General features: G+C 39.3%; 1 long non-coding RNA gene across 3 annotated transcripts in view; it reads right to left on the reverse strand.

Annotated features, from left to right (window-relative positions):
- Positions 1-5,163: 5,163 nt before the first annotated feature.
- LOC111251360 (uncharacterized) overlaps positions 5,164-20,585 on the reverse strand; it is a 34,216-nt gene continuing 18,794 nt past the window's right edge. Inside the window, exons 2-6 of one of the 3 annotated variants that reach the window (XR_015328496.1) lie at positions 17,762-18,046; positions 16,485-16,665; positions 14,728-15,039; positions 12,231-12,367; positions 5,164-11,932 (exon numbers count right to left, since the gene is read on the reverse strand). This is a non-coding gene — a long non-coding RNA (uncharacterized LOC111251360). The remainder of the gene's footprint in view (positions 11,933-12,230; positions 12,368-14,727; positions 15,040-16,484; positions 16,666-17,761; positions 18,047-20,585) is intronic. The other 2 variants (XR_002670185.2, XR_015329335.1) reach the window with 2 other exon arrangements.

Raw genomic sequence — 20,585 nt, forward strand, 5'->3', positions numbered from 1 at the left:
TTAGATAAGACCTGAATAGAATTCAAACAGAATTGATAATGTTCTTTTGTCAACAGTAAATCCGCACGAAAATAATTATTGTCGAGTCCGAAAATGCCGTTTATGTTGCGTTGAGATGCTTATTGACTTGCAATGAGCCTCTCGTTTCTTTATCTGTGTGAATAACTGGGTAATTTGCTGAAACTAGAGACCAGCCGCTGCCCACTTTTCTCTATCCGATTTTTCTCTTCGGCTGCAAAATTAAGTCGGGATTTCGTTAACACCGAGCAAATTCTCGAGTCATACAGATAAATATAATATATTTCCGTCTCGTAGCTTTGGTTTCATTTGATATTCATCGAATGTTTCATTCCCGGTCGTATACTCTTTAGTGTACACAGTGTATGACAAGTTCATTTCATTTGTCATTAGTGACTAATAGTTAATAACTTAATACGTACGGGTCGAAGATATGCTAACAGCCGAGTGAATATATAAAGTTATTAAAAACCATTTCAATTATACATGTCTCATTAGGTTTCTAAAACTAATTTAAAGCATTTGTCAGATGTCCTAGAAATGGTATCAGGGGGGCGACGAGCAGCTTGACATTTATCACAGTATTTCTAGCATATCAAACATCGATATGTACTACCGCCAAGTAGTTGAAATCCGGTATCCTGCGATGTCTGTGGTGAAACCATGCACTACAAAACGAATACGATTCGTTTGTTCAGCCTATTTGTTTTTTCGCGTTTGTTATTCCTCATTGCACTCGAAAAAAACAAAGTCCCATCGATCTCGTCTAAAATTTGCTCCCAGTTCCTGGAGTTGATCTTAAAAGCTTCCGCTGCTGACGGCTTAGGTTTTCGGACAGCAGTAACGAGTCGGCTAAAGGATTTTAGGTTGCTATGTATGTGCCAGTGCTCTTTTGAAAAAGGAGGTTTTGAGGCATTTCGATTGTTCGGATCTCTTCGGATTTCGGAAACGATCGGAGCTATCTTGATAGCTCGAGGTCGAATAGGCTGAAAGCGGCTATGAGGGACAAGCGATGACGCTACTCGACCGCTCATGCAGTTAACACTGCCCTCTTGCATGTTTTGGTGACGTGCGCAATGAAACTTCTGTGCCATTCGTGAAAAGGAAGTACGGAAACTGGTTAAAATAGGCTAGAGGCTGTCGGACGAGATGCAAGGTATCAGTCGTTACTGTGTTGTTTCGCCTTCTAAACTTCAACGCTTCCACTTTAGCTTAAACGCAGTCCTGTATCTAGCGCATGCAGCTGGGTCGCGGTTTGCTGCACTTGCGACTTGTTGGACCTGTATGTCACTGCGTCATTCAGAGACAAGACGGCTTTGGCTTGTTTCTTCGATCGCTTTTTTCATCAGAGAGGCCGTTTCGCAAACTAAAGAGCGATGGTGGGCCGAGATTGCCCCTTTGAGCCAAGCCAGTTGTTTAAGGTAATAATCAATAATTATTCGATTCTTCTATAGAATTGCAAGGGAATATTGAGCACCTCAATAGAGGCCTTTATCCTAAGCGTCGAGTCAAATACGGCCTTAAAGTTGATGAACACAGCGGATTTCGCAGCCTCTCTTGGCGTCAGACGCCAGCGCGCCACTTCCGTGGAGCGTTTTCTTCAAAAGCCATATTGCTGTTGTATTAAAATGGCGTGTATGCTTTTGAAGTGGCAGTTTGGTCTCTCAGTTAATAGACTGATTGTGTCGCGTAGGTTGAAAAATTTCACTGCAGTGAAGACGAGCATCGCGCGATGTGTCGTAGAGTCCTTTCCTTCGGCGCAAACATCTCCGAAACAGTATTAAAGCGTGTCATATTTAGAGGAAGAGAATGAATTACATAGCATGGAACTGCTAGGTACAGGTTACTTGCTATTACGATGAGATTTCGATGACCCTATCATCAGTTGATCACCAACGCTAGGTAGGTTGCAATATATGAACACAATCTTTAAGTTATAGAATGATGAGTCTGATTAGCCTTGTATTTACACGGTAGGCGTTTAAGTTAGCACAGGTACAACGATGCCATATGTTAAATAGTAAATCTTGTCGTCTTTTTCATAATCCAAAGAGTCGTAAATGAATTTTTGAAGAGATTAATGAATCTGAGGTACCTGCTACTATAATCATTGTGGATCCACTCCATTCAAGCTGGAAGTCCGAAGCAGTAAAAGCTCTTTTACAGATCTAGGTTTACAGAACAGGGCACTTAATAACCTAAAGACATTTAGATATAGAACTTCAGGAGATAGTGGAGACTGTACAAAATGATCCAACTGTGAGGAACGGATCTAAACTGGCATATACGTAAGCTCCACGTTATCTGACTGGAAAAAGAAGATAACAACTAACTCCTGTATCTGAATGCCCTCTAATTGGAAATGTTAAGTAGAAAAGTAAATAAGAGACGGCGAACAACATTTTCAAGAATTTACTCAAATGAAGTATTACACTGTCTTTTTTTTGCAAACTGATTTAGACAAAGACATGCCCAATTAGGGTTTGTTTCCCTTTATGTTATTCTTATCAAGCAAAGCTTTGATATTGTATTTGCAAATCGATAAAGCCGCATTGAATCTATCTATTGCAACCTTCACCATTTGCTACATAAAAGTACTAGTGACAGGTAGATATATATATCATGGCTACAAGCACAGCAGTTTTCAACAGATTCATTATACTGTCGCAAAAACGACGGAGAAAGAGCCTGAGGTCAGAAGGGTCCCAGTCGATATGTCTCCTGTACAACGTTTTGAAGTAAAGCATATTACATTGTTATCCTCTATGTAGCTCAGGATATATAGTTCCATTGACAGCTTACTTCGAAAAAGCTAGATATATTATCCTCAAAAATAACCAGATATAACACACGCGACACGAATGGTCACCAGGAAGAGTCTATCATAGTTTTTGGCTACAGCCAGAGGAATCAATATATTTTACAATGCCGCATTTAATGTTTGTATTTACTGGTACCGCTCCGTCATTTAGAAACCATAGATCGACCTGTACGTAGACTGGCTATGTTGAATGCAATGGCTCCACGAAGTGTGAAAAGCTGTTTTATGAAGAGATGCAGCGGCTCACGGAATATCAAAGAACTCTAAAGCTGGTGTTACAAAGACTTTAAGCACTTAGAACTCAGAAGGGACATACAGAATGTGGAATAGCGGTACAGTTCCGTTCTTAGTAGAAGCGAAAAAACAGTATACGATATGTTATTATAGGTTATTTAGAGGAGAAAATACCTTAACGCTTTCGTAAAGGTGTAAACGTATTCCGCATGTGTTATAAACAGGTTGGAGGGCACAAAAAACTACAGCGAAACAAAATACGAAGGACTATCAGTAAAAGGAGAATAGTCTAGTTTACAAAAAAAATTGTGTTATCGATGTAAACAAGTGAATTATTATATCGTTTCAAAAAAAGAAATGCCATCGAACGTAAATTGTGGTATTGTTGAAGAGTATATGTTATCTGACAATGGACAAATGTAGCCTTTACATATGACGTAGTAATTAATTATAAATTAGTTAAAAAATGTACTGTTAGGCTGTTACAAGCGAATCCGGCGGACTTTGAAATTAATTAAGTAACTTTTGGAACTAGTTAAATCAGAATGGTAGTTTTTTTAATTTGTATTAGAGCTTCTATCCTTCATTTTTACGCACTTATTCCAGCAGTCTGGTAATTTCTGAACCGCCATGTACCCGCCAATCGCGCTCCCATACAATGTAATTACTCCACCTAGGGCTTCTCGAAGAATGTCGGTAATGAAATATGCTTGCTCACCGGTGGTCCTTTTTAGGGTATGGAAAGCCCCGTAATTACATGGGCTCAGATCACGAGAATAAGCAGCTTAAAGCCAATATTGCATATTTCTTTGCTTAGTACGTGTTAGAGATTCTCTCATTTCTTTTTTATACGCTTGTCCTAGTCTTCCGAAAACTTTTAGACAGCCATTCGCGTACCTATCTGCAATTTCTCTGTCTGTTGCTTTCCGTGAATCGATGGTGGAATTTGCTTGTTTTCCAGTTACTCTTTTTGGAGAACGGAAAGGCCCGGAATCACACGGATTTAAATCGAGAAAATAAGCGGATTGAAGCTAACGTTGCATACTCCTTTGTTCAATCCAGAAAGTAATAGGAAAAAATTCGCAGTCTGGCGTCTTCGTGAAGTAACCAAAGTGCGCGTTCTCGATTGCCATGCCAACGGTCCGTGTGTCCCTCGAGGAATATGAGATAACAGGTTGCATTCGTTATTTCATTTTAAGTATCTCATAGTGGCCTTGTTGGCGTTCAACACTAATTTTTGTTTCTGAAACGTTTATACCATCCACGTTTTGTGCTTCTCTTAATCTTAGATGAATGCCTGCAGCTTTATAGCCTTCGAAGGATAAAAACTTGAAAACTGAGCATTGATTTTTGAGGCTAAAAAGTGATTTTCTTCCTGAACTCCTTTGTCCTGAAATGAGCTTTCATGCACAAGTTTCGCGAGGACTGGACTATTTATAAGACAGGTTTCGTTTTCTATATAATACGTTCATACGTTATTCAATTTCAGGACCCGCTAAATTCGCCTCAAACGACCTAGTAAATTAATGATGATATAGCCTAATTTACGGACTTGATGTAGATTTACGGCTCTCCCACGCTGTAGTACTAGCACTATTGCGTTGGATGATCTTTTTGTAATGTTTGATCATCTTCTGGGCGTGACGGCTACAAACTACTGGCAACCTGTGGAGTGATCAACTTTTATACATTAGAGCTAACTGGTTGATTTGCAGGTCTTATTTGGGAAGAGATTAGAAGCCAAACATATACCTATTCTCTTTTTCCTTTATTTAGAATTAGTGTCACATGCATTAACAGAGACTACATCATACGCATCTATACCCATCATATTAAGATAGTAGTTTTTACACATTTCTCTAAACTGTGCCTGTCCAAGAAACGAACGTATTACTTACATACAAATTACAGTAACAAAACAACACCCGGATGGCTCTGCTTTGCATTTATAGAGAAAACGTTGGTGTTTCTTTCATATATTACGTTGTCATCTCTCATATAGTGACCATCAATCCTGGAACCTCGAAGATGACACTTTTACGCGCCGAGGCGTATTTATATATGCGGCACGTCGCCTGCTCTGAAACCAAATATTAATGTAATAAATTCTTATTTTCGAGTTACTTTGCCCCTAAGAAACGTTGCAATCCAATCTGCGATTCCGAACATACTATCCAAACGATAGTGCCACTTCTGGTTCGATGACATACTCCTTCTGCCTTTTCGCACAAATCCACCCTATATTGATTAAGGCTATGGTTTTTACACCTTTTTCTTAATTACGTCGCTCCTATGTTACTCATACATAGATTACGGCTCACATATGGACTACACACATATACAAGGTCGCTTTCTCATGTAAAAATTAGAATTATGTGTGCAGTTTGGTTTATTAGTAAAACGGTGCTAGTAATAGTCGCAACTTGCTAATTTTACCAGGCATAATCTATATATAGCACCATACAACAAAAGACATCGGGATGCAGAAGGCTAGCTAAAAGAAATTTATAGTATCTACAATATTTTTTACGAAGAGTTAAAACAACTAGACCATCGAGTGTCAGCCGTCATAAGAGTACTGATATAACGGTACTCAATATGCATCCTCCACATACTTGTATTATGACTCGTTCTATAAGAAAAAAAGCTTTTAAGTGAAAGTGTTTTCTCAAGTAAGTATATTTTCCAGATTTAGGATTAAATATGGTAACTAGATCTTGTAGTTAGTGCTATTTGGCTGCTGTATTGTACCTTATATATAGACAGGAAGACAATGAAAATATTAGGCTCTATCAACGACCCTAGCGGACTTTGAAACTGAATAACTTTTGAATTAGTTGGGCTAGAATGATCATTCCTAATGTATATTAGAGGCTAGCTGCTTTATTTCTACACCTTATCCCAGCGGCCTGGCAACTTCTCCAGAGCCGTGTGCCTGGCATTCGTGTTCCTATATGTAATTACTCTACCTAAGGCTTCTCGAAGTAAGTACATAATGAAATATGGTTGCCAACCGGTGGCCCTTTGTCGAGTATGGAAAGCTCCGTAGCCACACGGACTTAAATCAGTAGAATAGGCAGCTTAAAGCCAACATTGGATATTCCTTTGCTCGATCCAGAAGGTAACTGAGATCTGATGATGAGGTTCGACATTGTCATCAACGCGACCAATGTATGTGCTTTCAATTATCGTGGTAGTGGTGGACGAGTCTCTTGAGAACTCGAGATAACGGCCGCATTCATTGGTTCATTTTCGGTCAGTATTGTAGCCAATAGCCCTAATGTCCGTTGCAAAAACTTTCCTTACTTTACTACTCGACAATTCCATCGGACTGAATTTCCTCCCCGGGACGGTGCCATTTTCTTGCCTGGCCCCTCTCCTCTAGCCGAAGAAATTGAACCGTTCTTTATGACGACCGTGTGCTCCAGGTGGGTTCTTTACTGAAGTCTCACAAATTGCACGTGGAGCACACTACACGTATTTCCCTGAAGTCAATTTACAAGGAACCAATATTTATTTAGCTTTTTCACTATTTGTGTTATGATCTTGTGCCAGTTTTGGTTGACATTACCCCCGATACCTGCGCATCTCTTCGCTGGTTTTCAACATTCCAGTCTGCCACCGTGAAATATCTGCATTATTTACGCTTAAGGACTTTCGTCTAATGTTTTCCACCAATCTTCGATAAGGTTTCTGCATCGCTATAGCCTTCGAAAGACAAAGAACTGACCACTAAGCGTTAATTTTCAAACCTAAGAAAAGTGATGCTTCTGAGTTCATTTCTTCTGGGTTAAACCAGTACCCATCTATGAGTTTCAATAATGAGACTGGAGTATTTGCCAGCCAACCTGTCTATTAGCGGCGCTTTGTTTAAAGGTTATTCTATTCCAAAATCCGTCGCGTTTGCCCATGACAGCCTAATAATATTATTTTTTATTAGTTTTAGATTTCAACCTAAAACCCGAAATGTGCATTTTAAGAAATACAGCCCCGATAAACGTCTCCTAGACTAGCCACAACGTGTCTAGCAGCGATGCACCACTTGTTCTGTTGCCCTTCTTCAAGATTAGGTTTGTGGGCTAAATGGGGGCCGCATGTAGCACATTTAGTCACTCAAGACTGTTCACTTGACGTTAGGACCATCATTGCCAAGTATGCATATATTTGTTTCCCTGTCCTTGCAGTACTTTGTCCTACAGCAACAACAATAACGTCGTCGTCTTTCTGGTGATGAGATCCATACGAAGAGCAATTAAGCGACGGGCTGAAACGTCTCAACGACCGCACTACCTTCTTCGTATAGCAGATGAACTGAATAATGGCCGCTGAATTTCCACAGTGCATAACGTTATAATGGGTTTCCCAGTCTCCTTCGACTTGAAACTTAGCTTATTCAATTTGAATGCGCCGTTTTCGTCCGTATTTACGTTCCTTTGCATCTTCCCTGATAAAATAATCCTTGCACTCTACTTTGGAAAGCTCCCATGCTCCACAGATAATAGAACCACAGAATAGCTTTAGGCTACGAGCCAACTTGGACAACGCACCGGGTCGCACCGGAACTTCAAACTATGATCTTATAGATCTTTAAAATATTTACTATACGGTTATTATTGAAGCATGTACAAATATTAGTTATCGAATTTTTAAACCAGCTTCGTAAAAAGATATTCTCCATTCTAATCACACTGGCGAAATCATTAAAAGATATGTACGAAGTGATATTCGGACCCATTTATTAAGTGACAAATAAAATCGGTCGTTCTGGATATTTGACGGAATTTAACTCATGTATTAACAGAACCGTCTGAGCTGTACCTTTATCGCTAGGTTTTTAAATCATACATCTGAGGTGCAATGTTCGCTTGCAATTAGGCTACGCGTATTGCGACATTTGTCCTTTGTATTTGAAGCTATCGCGTCTCAGCAATAAGATCCATAGGAAGATTTTGTACATGATACCATTGTCCTCGTAGCAATCTGCGATGTGAAAACTTCATTAGAACTTTAATTTTTATGTTGAATCCCTTCGAATTTATCAAAGCGCGTAACACTGTGAGTGGGAACGACATCAGTAAAAAGCGGGATTCTGCGAAAACTTAGAGCTACCAAACATTGTTTACGCTTCTACTGCAACATTGAATGGGTAATAGTTATCACCGGTAACATTATAGTATTGTTTTTGTCCTTTTGCGAGCGATCAGATAGCTCTCTCATCGTCTCTGGGTTATTATAAGGTGACAGATTTTTTTTTAGTCAGAAGCCCGTGGCAGTTATCGGTGAACTGGGAAGACAGCTGTTTATTTTTCAGTAATCGAAACCGAAATGGGCTAGGTGTAGAAAGTGGCACTTGTTCGACTTGCAAAATATAACTTGCAAAGTATAACTATGAGCATATTATATTATGACTAGCTTTTAGTATTTAGTAGGAAAGTTATTATAATATGATAAACATAACTTACGATGATCTGGTACTCAATATAACAGGGTAATGCGAAGAATATTGATATACGTAAGACCAGATCAAACGATCCTTTATTATTCCATATGTCCAATGGATTCGATTTGTACTCTGATGGCAAGACAGCAGAGAGCGATGGACTATATAGCAGGCGTTCTATGTGTGTGAGACAGGGCGGCGTCGCACTATTAATTACAATGATAACAATCACAGTGAGTTCACAGATGTTCCAAACTATCTATACATTCTGAACATTGTACGAACTATAATCGGTTATAACTACGTTGCATGACTTTAATGGGTCAACTTGCAGTAGCTTTATAAACTCGCTGACTCATTGACAGTGGGCTGTCATTGCAAAAACTGACAATGAATATGGATGGCGTCCTGTAGATTTCATCTGACGGTGCCATCAACAACGGCGACTTCTGCTACCGACCTTTTAAGTAGCAATAGTTGCATACATGTTGGATGGCAATTACAGAGCCTATATAAAGATGCACGCACAAGCTGTCAGTATTGCACTGGCCTAACTTTAGGATATCGGCTAAGGCTGTTCGGGCTTCTCTGGTCGGCTGATGTTGTACGACTCCGATTTACGTTCAATCGAAGTAACTATAAAATAAATTTAAAGGTGTACGATGTTCTATTGAATGCTTTTTTGGGACACCCACCTTTTCCCACAGAAGAGTATATTAGCTTTTCGCCTAAAAATATAATACAAAGAAACCAGGCCTAGGTTAGAAGAGGACATAAGTCTACAGCTGGAAAATACCGTTGTTTACGAGGAGGAAACAAATAAACATATGGTTGAAGCATGATAGCCGCGCTGTTCTTAATTGGAAGCCTATTTGTTACTAGTTTTTAATCTGCCGGATTACATATATATATATATATATTAGCCCATACCCAACTGTGGCCTGTGTTTCTCCTAAACTATATATGAAGAAAGTCAGGATAGGAATCGTTTTTCATCAATTATCATTAACTGTAAGCCCATTATATATGACCTTGAACCGGAAAAATATCTTTCAAGGATGTTTGAGGCAACACTGTACCTCGCTGACTAGCTATCTGTTCCTCATCCTTGCCCCCTGCCGAGTATTCAAAGGCAGATTGTAATTACACCTAGATACAAATGTAATAATATGGTGTGGTAAACTAATAACAGATTGGTGTTTCAACTTTAGAAGCAAGCCCAGTCCCGGTCTATGCAGGCTCTTTGTCATTTCCGTATCGCGTTTGAGATAGCGTGGAAGTGAGTATGAGGCGATAACTCGTAATACTCACAACGCTTATGCGTCTTACATATTCTATTCCTTGTTGTTGGTAGAAACTGTTCAGGCCAGCCAGGCCTTACCAGGGAGACTTTGTATTACAGATGCCTTTCTCGAAATAATGCTGTCCTGTTTTCGCATATTATTCTCATTTATTCGATAATTATTGCGTCAGTATTCCAATAATAAATATATACATTGGCGTCATTATTATAACCAACAAAGGTGGCAATTTTAGACTAATATAATCACTTAGCATTTTCCCGCTGCAGCTCCAGTGGGGAGGAAGCCGTATGGTAAGGCTTTACCGTAACCTGAAAAAATCTATTCCTTGCGAACTTAACTGCTCCTTTGCGAGATGAAACCGATTAATTACGAATGCAAATGTCGCTTAACACCAAGCCCCTGTTTATACGTTTGCTCATGGTACAAATACAATAGCATCCTAAATTTCAGGACACTTCTAAAAACCAGTCTTGAAATTTTAGAAAAAACAATATGCACTTGATTAATTCTATGACATGATTTCTTCTATGCATCATGATCTCCTTGTTGGAAATTAGTCACTCTAAAACGGCAGTATTTTCAGAAAATTTTTCCCCGAAGGAAGCCAAAAACAAGCGGCTTCTATAAAAGTGCCGCATGGACAGTTGCGCTTATAAAGCATGCTATCGCTAGGGCCTCCTCTCACGTTCTTTTTACTGAATGCGCTTAAGTGCGTCGTGACCGTTATCCTAGATGTAGTGAGCATAAAATCTTCCCCAGAACGAACGATTCCTAAGCCATCATAATTATTCGATTGTAGTTACAGCATGTATAAAAGTCGGCTTCAATTGGAGAAGTAACAGTAGCATATGAACTCGAACAATTAAGTATTTAATTAATTTCAGAATGCAGTCCTTCGGTCTGTGTCTCAGGTACAGGTATCTGTTCCAAAACACAAGCATTTTGTCCAGCCAAGCTAAACTATGTAAAAGATCTAATACGATGTATTCGTGTACCGATTTGTGTTGGTACGGTCGGTACCTTGAGAACAGTAACACGAACGGTAGTCCAGGTTCGGAACCAGATGTGATGCTCCCTCGTTGTCACGGAGCGGAAATTCAATAATCGTAGCAAAGCGTTATAGGGTATAATATTGAGGATACCGCTCGAAACGGTTGGTGAGCTAAGCCAAATTCCATATACACGATACCTTAATTCATTCCTTTAGGACACAAACAAGGCAGTATTGTTGCTTTTCGTGCCATACAGATGTATGCGTGCAGAGCATAAGCGTATTAATATTTACGTGTATAGGCCGTTCGTTAATTTCCTTTTTCCTAACTAGATCAGAACCAATCGGCACCTGACGCTGGCGGACTTACATTGCACAAGGCGGCCTAGACTTTACCGAGCGATAGAAACTCCATTAAACACCTATTCGTTTAATGCCGAATCATGTGGTACGTACCAACGGCCCAGACCTAATCTTTAACGCCAAATTTCAAAAGAACATTCTCTATTAAACATACGCTTGCTCACTCACTTATTATGAAATACCGTTATAATTGTCCGAGTTTTGTAATGTTAAGCTGTAAGATTTATTTTCCCGTTTTCATTGCTCTCACAGAGAAAAATAAGTACCTCTTCGTTTTCCTTGCTACCAGAGGCACACATTTTTGATTTTGCCTTCGCAAGGCAGTTAAGGCCATAATTCTTAGCCGAGATTACACTTAATTTCTAATCAATAGAATAGATCACTGATGCATTTTCGGGTGGATTCGCTCCTGATCCTCCAGACAACAGTATATACCATAAATCCGAATAGAAATGTGTTGGCATGTTAGGACACTATATTTAGAAAGAAACAATTTGTCCATCAGGATGAGGCTTGGCCTTCATGCTTTGGTACTTTTTGTTGAACACTCAAAAAAAAATATGGCGGCTAAATGCGTTTCATCCTGAATTGTCCAGACTGTCTCGAAGATTTTGAAGGAAAAACCATCATCCTAAGTTTTTCTTCTTCCTTCTAGTTCTCAAGTTCGTTTCGTCAACGTTTCTCTCAGCAACTATGACAAATAGTTTCTTATGCATTTGCTTTGCTTCACATGGAGTCCCGTTGATCGATTAAAGCTCACCCTGAAACAATTCGTAATGGTCATCCTGAACATAAATCTCAGAACATCCGTTTAGCTGACTGGAATAAGTTACATGTACTTGTGTTACAACAAAAAAAAAGACTATGTACCGATATTAAGCCATTATAACAGGGCACGTTTCCTTTCTGTGTTTGGCTTGAAACATTCGCCTGTTGGGCATTGGTTTGGTGGCTTAATTCGTTCGAAGTCTGACTCAACTCTCATTATGCATTCAGAATGGCTCGTTGTAAATAAAACTAAATTGTCGTATCCGTAATTAGCACGACAAAGTTACGTACCGTACGATGACCAGGTAATGATCGTGACAAAATTTCATTCAGCTGAAAGGTGGCGAACGCGCCTAATCGGCGTATTGAAGTACTGTTTCAGTTCGACTTCCATTGACGTTGCACGCTAAAGCGATAATTTTCTGCTTCTATATAAAATATACGATAGCGGATTTCAAACATGCAATAAAACAAAATCATGGAAAGCAAATTACTGACTTTTCTTGCAGATGCTGATCTTTTGGAACAGACCGTAAGTTGTTACGGTATTTTTTTAAATCGACAAAATATTTATTTCAGTCTGAAATTAATAACAAAATTTCGTTTAATCCGTTAATTTTAGGAGCTACGTGAGTCATTAGGCTATCGATAAAAACATATGATTGTGTTTGCAATTTACTCTTTTAGTGAAGTTAATTGTGCAGTTGTCACGCAGACAAAACAGTTAAGAAAAATACTTCTTTCTGTATTTGAAAGAAACAGCAATTCTGCCCGGTGCCTATTGTTATGCATTGTATATGAGCGTATGTCATAATCCAGCAGCTTTCAACGATACTGAATCAGTGGCCAATGGTGCGCTAATATAGGGACAACCTAAATTGTTTTTATAGCATTTGTGATTATAGATTATTCCCCTAGAAACAGCCGTGTGCCTACAGATTTACTATTTATTTTTATCGTACAGTTCGACATCTCACTTTAGTACGTTTCATGTCAAATAATGGATTTCTGACCTTCTTATTTAGCCTGTGATTTTGTGGACCTGACTACATCCTGATTTTTCGCGAATAACGTAAACAGCAAGCAGACGAAAATCGGCTACCACAGAACTAATGATGCTGGCAGAAGGCGGCACAAGTTCTTCTGTATAATATAAAAGTATTTCGCAATTGCATTTTTATTAAATAGAATCGTGTAAGTAGAAATTACTAATCCTGCTAAAAGAGAAATGATTGATAAGGAGAGGACAACTTTAAAACTTATAGCATAATATCATAGAGCGTTTTCTGCGAATACTTAAGCCCACCTACGGCAGGCAGAAGACCAAACCGGTTCAAAGCTGCGAAATCTACCAAGTAAGCTCTGAGAAACATAGAAAGATGGCTATGTCATCACATCTATGAAGCTACTAAAAAGCGGATGAAGCAGTACAGTAAACTAGAACCGGAATAAGCTCCTTTTAGGCAACCCCAATAGGACCTGTTAGCAATCACGCGAGAAAAATTGGGAAGACGTATTTTTGGAGATACGTGTTTCATATTCCTTCATTGCAACGCCGTGGCCGTACAAATCATTATAAACATAATTTTTTTTACCTGTATTTGTCGACATATTCCTAATTTGCGATCCACATTTGACAAGTGCGTACGGTCTGGTCAAACCGTTTCCAATGCCCGACAAAAATATATGTATAGACATATATATCAGGAGTGCGTTCTGCTATACTTATTATAACAACAGTCGAAAATATCGACTGCTTCTCGCAGCAGCAAACGGGGTTTTCTTTCTCTCTTGATATTCAACGCTTAATTTGGAGACGAAGTTTTCTTAGAAACCACAGCTAAACGTAAAAAAACAAGCTATATCGGTAATGCTTGCGCAGCTCTGAAGATAAATAGCGATGCACTTTGGCCCTTACTACAATGGTGTGTGAAAATCCCTTGTGTTGGTGAAAAGTTGTTGCAGTTCTTTTCGGTAGTTCGAAGCGCACGAAGGCGTTCGGGTTTGGCATCAAACGAACTCTATAAAAAAAAATGATAGGTGAGAACTTTCAACGGCACAAACTGCTAGGTGATAGCTATAACATATAGTACTGCGACATATAACCGTTAATTTTTCCGAATTTTCTGAATAGGTGCTATACATAGTTGTTTATGTTGGTGTCACAACGTATTGGTATGACTTCGTATGTTTGCTCTCCGTACCCCTAATAGGGATGTGTGCCCATGAAAAAGTTATTTTTTCCAGGACTTGAGCTTTATTTCAGGTTAATGCATGTCGCAAACACGTCAACAACCAAGCTGCTGGCGTACCCCTTAAACATCGATACCGAGTTTAGATTATGTCATTCAGCTGGACACCTTAATATTTTGTGTTATATATATTTATTGTAGCACAGACTCTGCAATAAACAATAATATGACTTTCACCGGACAATTTTAATTAGACACAGTACCACCCCGAAGTGGTTTGTGCTCGTAGTTGACTAAATCAGGATTGTGTAATACGCTGATTGATAAAATATTGTTTACAATGGAAAAACAAAAAGCAGTCGTTTGTAGATACGACGAGCAGTCACACTCCAAAAATATGGAGCGATCATTTGTTGTTTTAGAACACAAAAGCGACTCCAGTTGTGTGACTACTCTTTCGAATTAAGCAATTCACGACCGAAAAATCGTGAAGATCAGGTGAGCTAGTGGTCCATGTTTCGGCCAGCATAAATGTATCGACACCCTTAAACTGTAGGTGCGAGAAGCGCTAAGGTTTTAGAGCCCTATAGACCCACCTCGAGCGTTCCACTGGGGTTCGGTCCTGTAAGGTATTCTGCGATCGATCCGTGACGTAACTGTAACGCCCTTGATGTAAGCTGCCATCTCCCCGGGGGGGTCGTCGTAGCGGTCACCATTACGATTATTTGACTCACAAATACTTTGACGTTCGGAGCACGTAAAGAAGAAAACAACTATTCGGGGCCATTGACAAGTCGATGGGTCGCATGGATAGCATACCGAGTTAGGACATGCGCAGCCGCACGTCGCACATTCGAATGCTACATGGACGCATGGCTGATAACGATGGCTGAGTGTTACTCTCAGGCCTGTAAAAATAGACAACCGCTAGTTCGAGCGCGGCTAAGGCATATGCAATCAGTACTGTTCCTTGCAAAAAACAGTACTGATTATGCAGTATATAATAATAATAATAATGCAGTAAATCATATAACGACCATAGTACCGGGTTTACAAAAATGATGGTGGCTTGCATGAAGCTCGAAGGCTGACTCCCATCTCATGCCCCGCAAAAGGCATAATGATAGCTTCTAGTACACAACAAAGATTTGTTATACACGTATTATGAGTCCTCGCGCACAACCGATACAGTGCGGAAGCAAGCTACCCGAAATATTGGACACGTATTTTAAGTCGTCCTACTGCTGCCGTATGTCCTATGTGAAGCACGAGCTCATGCACCTAAGATAATACATATCTTCCAGGCTTCCATAAGGAGGTCATCTTTAGAGGTCAGTTTGCTGTGTTATGGGTACATAGACTCTTAGAAAATTGCTATCTAGATAAATAAAGTGTAAGTAAAATATCGCATCGTTTGCCCAAGAGCGTACTAGTCAATAAAGCCCAATGTATTTTGGAGAAGCAAGTGTTTTCGCGCGCTTTTCTATTTACCGATACGAGGTAAACACCTGGTAAGCTGCTAATTTGATCTCTTGGAAGTTCGAATCGCGATGTGGAAGATCTCTGATAATCCTAACCGTCGTAAACATGTTACCTCACAAAGGTAAACTATGTCACATTCTAGTAACATATATTCCATTGTTTGTGGTTGAATGTCGCGCTAGAAAAGGTATACTTGTATGGCAGTTTTAGAGCGACAGCAATCGCTTGTGTGTAACACCCCCACAGGTACCGGTGCCAGAATGCCAACAGTCAGCTTTTTCTGTCGTTGCTACAAATGCGCGCTGCACTCCTTGTCGGCTTTCCGTTATTGTCATATCTGGCCAAATTTTCTGTTTCTTCGTACTGTCTAACCATCTTCGATGTTTGCCGCTCGACGTTTATTCAGTACCGGTTTATACGTGGTTCTTTCTCAACAGCATTTGTATTGTTTTACGCTAATCCTCTTTAAAAGTCCACCTGGCTATTATTATTACTGTCACCTTATAAACTGCGCTTAATTGTTTCTTAATAATAACATAATGATGGTAAAAATTCAAATATTTCAGTAAACTTGACACTTAATGTACATTGTCGTATGATATAATAGCTGTTCCTAACCAAGTGTTTTGTCTTCTTTTAATTAGTTTTAAATATATGTATTTCTTCATTCAGTGTATCATTTGTATGTATTGACTTGAATATTATAGCGGAAAACCGACCGGTGTCTCTAGCTGGCCAGAAAGAAGCTTATTATTTGGGAACGCTTTGTTAAAGTGCAGCTTGATAACGACTGCCCAAACAGATGTCGAACAGAATTTCGATCAGGACATTATCATACACTGTGATTGAACCCTTTCTAAGAAAGACTCACGTCGAAACCAGTGTCCGTTTTAACGAAAGTGAACGGTTGAAGCTAGTATCAATGAGCACGGAAAAAAAGCTTCCTTCATCGGTCCTGGAAATCAGCGAAGTGTCGTCCTGTTTGTTAACATATCCAATCAAAAATGCCTAACCATTTTACCAGACGTGGGCGCCATCTTCATCCTGGTTATCTGTAGGGTGCACAGAAGTCGCATCTTGAAATTTTGTGCTTAAATGTCGGTTTTAGGCTTATATTCACAATGATTTGTTCACCAGATAGTAGTCAAGACTATTTTATACTTGAATGTTTACTATATTTGCTGTGTTTTCGAATTTCATTTAGGCAATTTATAGTTTGTTATCTAGACTGCGAACAGCTAACAAAACCTTCACAAATTAATTTTATATCGCTCATGTAAATAGTCCCGGTGAAATATAAACAGGAGTAATATATTCGATGTAACCAGACATAGCCGCTCAGTTGCTAAAATAGCCGGTAAGTGGCAATTATGGTTTAAAGGGCTGCTAAAAATCGTATTTTTTTCAATTTTACTGCCAAATTCTACTAATAGCCCAGTCTAGGTAATACGCGATATAGCTGTTCATTATCTTACTGCTATGCTGTGTAAAATAAGATTGTTAGCGAAGAGTGTTATTGAGCCGGCATGTAAAAAGTAAAAAAATCAAAGGTACAGAACGAGCAAACGCGGACAAAACGCGAAAGGTAGTGCAACAAAAGTCAACGTGTCTCAAGCTTAGAGTGACATTGGCTCAATTCGCTAGGAAGCCTCATCTCGATAGCGAGTCCAAAGATATTCCGACTCAAACGCTTGTATATATATAACGCTTGTATAGAACAAAAAAATACTTAGATTAAAATACTCGAACGAAGCAACCGAAAAAATCATTAGAATCACTAATGCAACCATTGTAGGCAAGTTTCTTCCCGGTAATAGTTCCGACCCGAAGAAACATTATCCTGACACTTTTTGGATCTTCATCTACTAGAGCAAAGCACGTATCAGAGACATTTCTAATTCACTGAGACAATCCACCATGTTGTATTAGATCCGACCAGATTTTCTGACAAGGTTGAATCAATATCTTCCTAAGGCATGTTTATCAATTTAATTACGTACCTAATACAAAATCAATTTCTTTTTATCTCAAAACGATTGCTTTTGTATTTACGGCAGCTACTCAGAGTAGAAGTATATTTTGTTGTTTTTTCATCTACGGTCGTTTTAAGTGTTATTGTATTGGGTACAAACAATGCCGTGCTATTACCTGTTTTTTTTTATTGCGAGAGGCCGCCGAAAAGCTCCATTGTCACCTTCGTTAAGTTATTTAGCTGCTATGCGATTGCCAGTTGCAGTTACGATTGGCATCGAGATACAGGGACATTCCTAAAGGGGCTTTCTGTGACGTACCCAATGCTAACATTTGTTCATTACTTACGTGATATAGCTCGAATTACGATACCGGCGAAGCTAAACGGCCGATAATTTATAAAATACAAGTATAATCCCATACCTGTTCACAGAGATAGTTTTTTTCCGTCCTTGTTAATTCCTAGAAAGACAAATGGAGTTACAGGTTAAAGTAGATCAAGTTGATCTACCAGACTGACAACGTAGCTTGCCTATAACAGTCTGCTCGTCGAAGTATTTTGTTAGCTTTGCAAATGTTAGTTCGAATATGGGCTTTCCTCATCATACCGAGCAACATTTGTTGGCATAACCCATTCTATACATTTTATATAAACCCAGTCTGTATAAGATGTGTTGGGCAGTACATATGACAAAGCTATGCGATCTGGCATTTCCATGGAAACAACTACCCTTAGACCTGATTTAGATTGTAATAGGCTGTATCCAGTAATTATACAAGAGCCACCATCGATCCGAACTACTATTATAATAATACAATATAAATAATTTAACAGCAATATTGTAAAATTTCACACTGTGCACGCTTTCTCCGTATCCAAAAGTCAATCGATAATGTAGCAAAATAATTCTCTGCATTTAAAGAGTTCACTTACGATAGATGCTCACATGATGATTCAGGGACAACAACAGCAAAGGCACCGATAAGAACAAATGTAGAAAACGATATAGATTTCGTCTACAACAGATGATACAAGCGCTATCTGTTGTAGACGAAACAAGCACGGTCTCTTTGTAAGGGGTTCGAGGATCGAGTGGAACGTGTGCTCGTCAATCGAAAACACCATCACATGCTCCTGGCATTGTGTATATATATAGCCGATATCGATCAAATACGTTGTTCATAAACAAAGGTCTCAAAACATACCATAAAAGGACAGCACCACGTTCAGGACAAGGAAAAATGGCAACAAGATCCTTGCCTTCTTTTACGAGTTTGTAATTGTTCCTACTTTATCCCAACTCTCCTATAAATAACGTTTGTCACAAGAGACGACAGCAAGCCTGATTACGAGTGGCATTTAACAATAGAAAAATAACAATCTGTGTTGTTTCGAAGTCAAAGAGGCGCATTTTTTACCTTATTTTGTATTTTGCATCGTCTTTCCTAACTTCCATAGTGTTAGCACATGCCCATATGGTAATGCCGTTCTGGACGTACACTTAACAGATGATAAGAACACATTACTCGACGTTACTATACAGCATTTTCCATTAATAGGTCTGATAAGTATAGCAAAACCTACGCCGGCCAGATCCTTTAGTGAAAACAGGTCTTTGATGTAATTTCACAGAAACGATTTTGCAGACCTGTTTGCACAGGAAAAAATAGCCAAAAGCATTGAAAAATTCGAACCTAAATGTAAATGATTTCGGCCTTGCTGTACTCGTCCTTTCTTTCGCTGAATCTATAGTTCTGAAGCTGAGACCTAGTGTAAGGCATTAGCGATACTGATTTACTCAGTAAAATACATTCAAGGATGCTGTTCTTTATCCCAAGGATCAGCTCATTCAACGAATGCATTATTCGGCACTTACTTTCTCGAGTCCATCTGCTTCTTGCCATTATCGTTTCATCAATGCTGTTTACCGAGAATTGACAAGACTTTGTAGTATGGGAAAAGAACGTCCCCGTATGTGTGGTGTTAAGAGATTTTTTCACTATGCCAATAGGTAACATTAAAGGTGAATGATCCTATCTGTGACCGCTCGGTTTCCTGTATCCAGTAAACTGCGGCTCTCGGAATCTGTATCTCGAATCTTCCCCTTTCTATCTTTCAAAAAACTACGAACCTATTGAACGGTGGTTCCAGCCGAAAAGGCTAAGGTTGGGCAAAGCTCAAGCAAATAAGTAAAGCTCGGTTTACGTCGTTGAAGTATACGCTATGTAGCTAGTTGTTTTGACCGTAAAAAACGGGACCGTTCAACCGAAGTCAACGACGATAACGCAGGTACACGAAATATTTTACTGTGGCGGATATTTTCTTATGTACCACATATTAAGATCACTTTCGTGCCTCCGATAAGGTGTCTCACAGCATCCTCCACGGGAAAATAGTTGCCTTCAGAATAGGGCATTGCGTCTGCGCCAGGTGCTGGGTCCATTTTTCCGATAGCACAGTTAGTGCTTAAGTTGGCGACGGTTTGTCCAGTCTGAGTCACCGCCCTTCTAAAGTCCCTTAATACTACTTGGGTCACTTAGTGCATTTCAAATCCAGCGCCAAACATCGGACTTCGATTACGTTAGCTAGAACACGGTCTATGTTTCATGCTATACAATGAGACAAGGAACCTTGAATGCACGAAACTCTTCTCTCATCTTAGAAGCAGGATAAACAGAAAATATTTACCTTCTAAGTACACCGCTCTATACCTGTTTTCAAAGATACAATCTCATGTATTAGATCGTTAAATAACTCCAGAAGTGACCTGGATGAGGAAGTCATCATTAGGCACGACTCACCTATATATTTCACTGAGTGAACCATCACTTATTTTCGGGTGACGACCGGTCTCAGTTCTATCAAAGATATGTATATTTTACTCCAATAACGCGCCCAAAGCCGTTTCATCAAGGTGTCCTACTGCGCTGTAATACTGTTAAAATATTCTCTCGTACTTATCAGTGCTGAGGTGTAGCAACGTAGAAATCATATCTCAGC

The sequence above is a fragment of the Varroa destructor genome, unplaced genomic scaffold, assembly GCF_002443255.2.
Source record: "Varroa destructor unplaced genomic scaffold, Vdes_3.0 BEIS01000001.1, whole genome shotgun sequence".
Lineage (NCBI taxonomy): Eukaryota > Metazoa > Arthropoda > Arachnida > Mesostigmata > Varroidae > Varroa > Varroa destructor.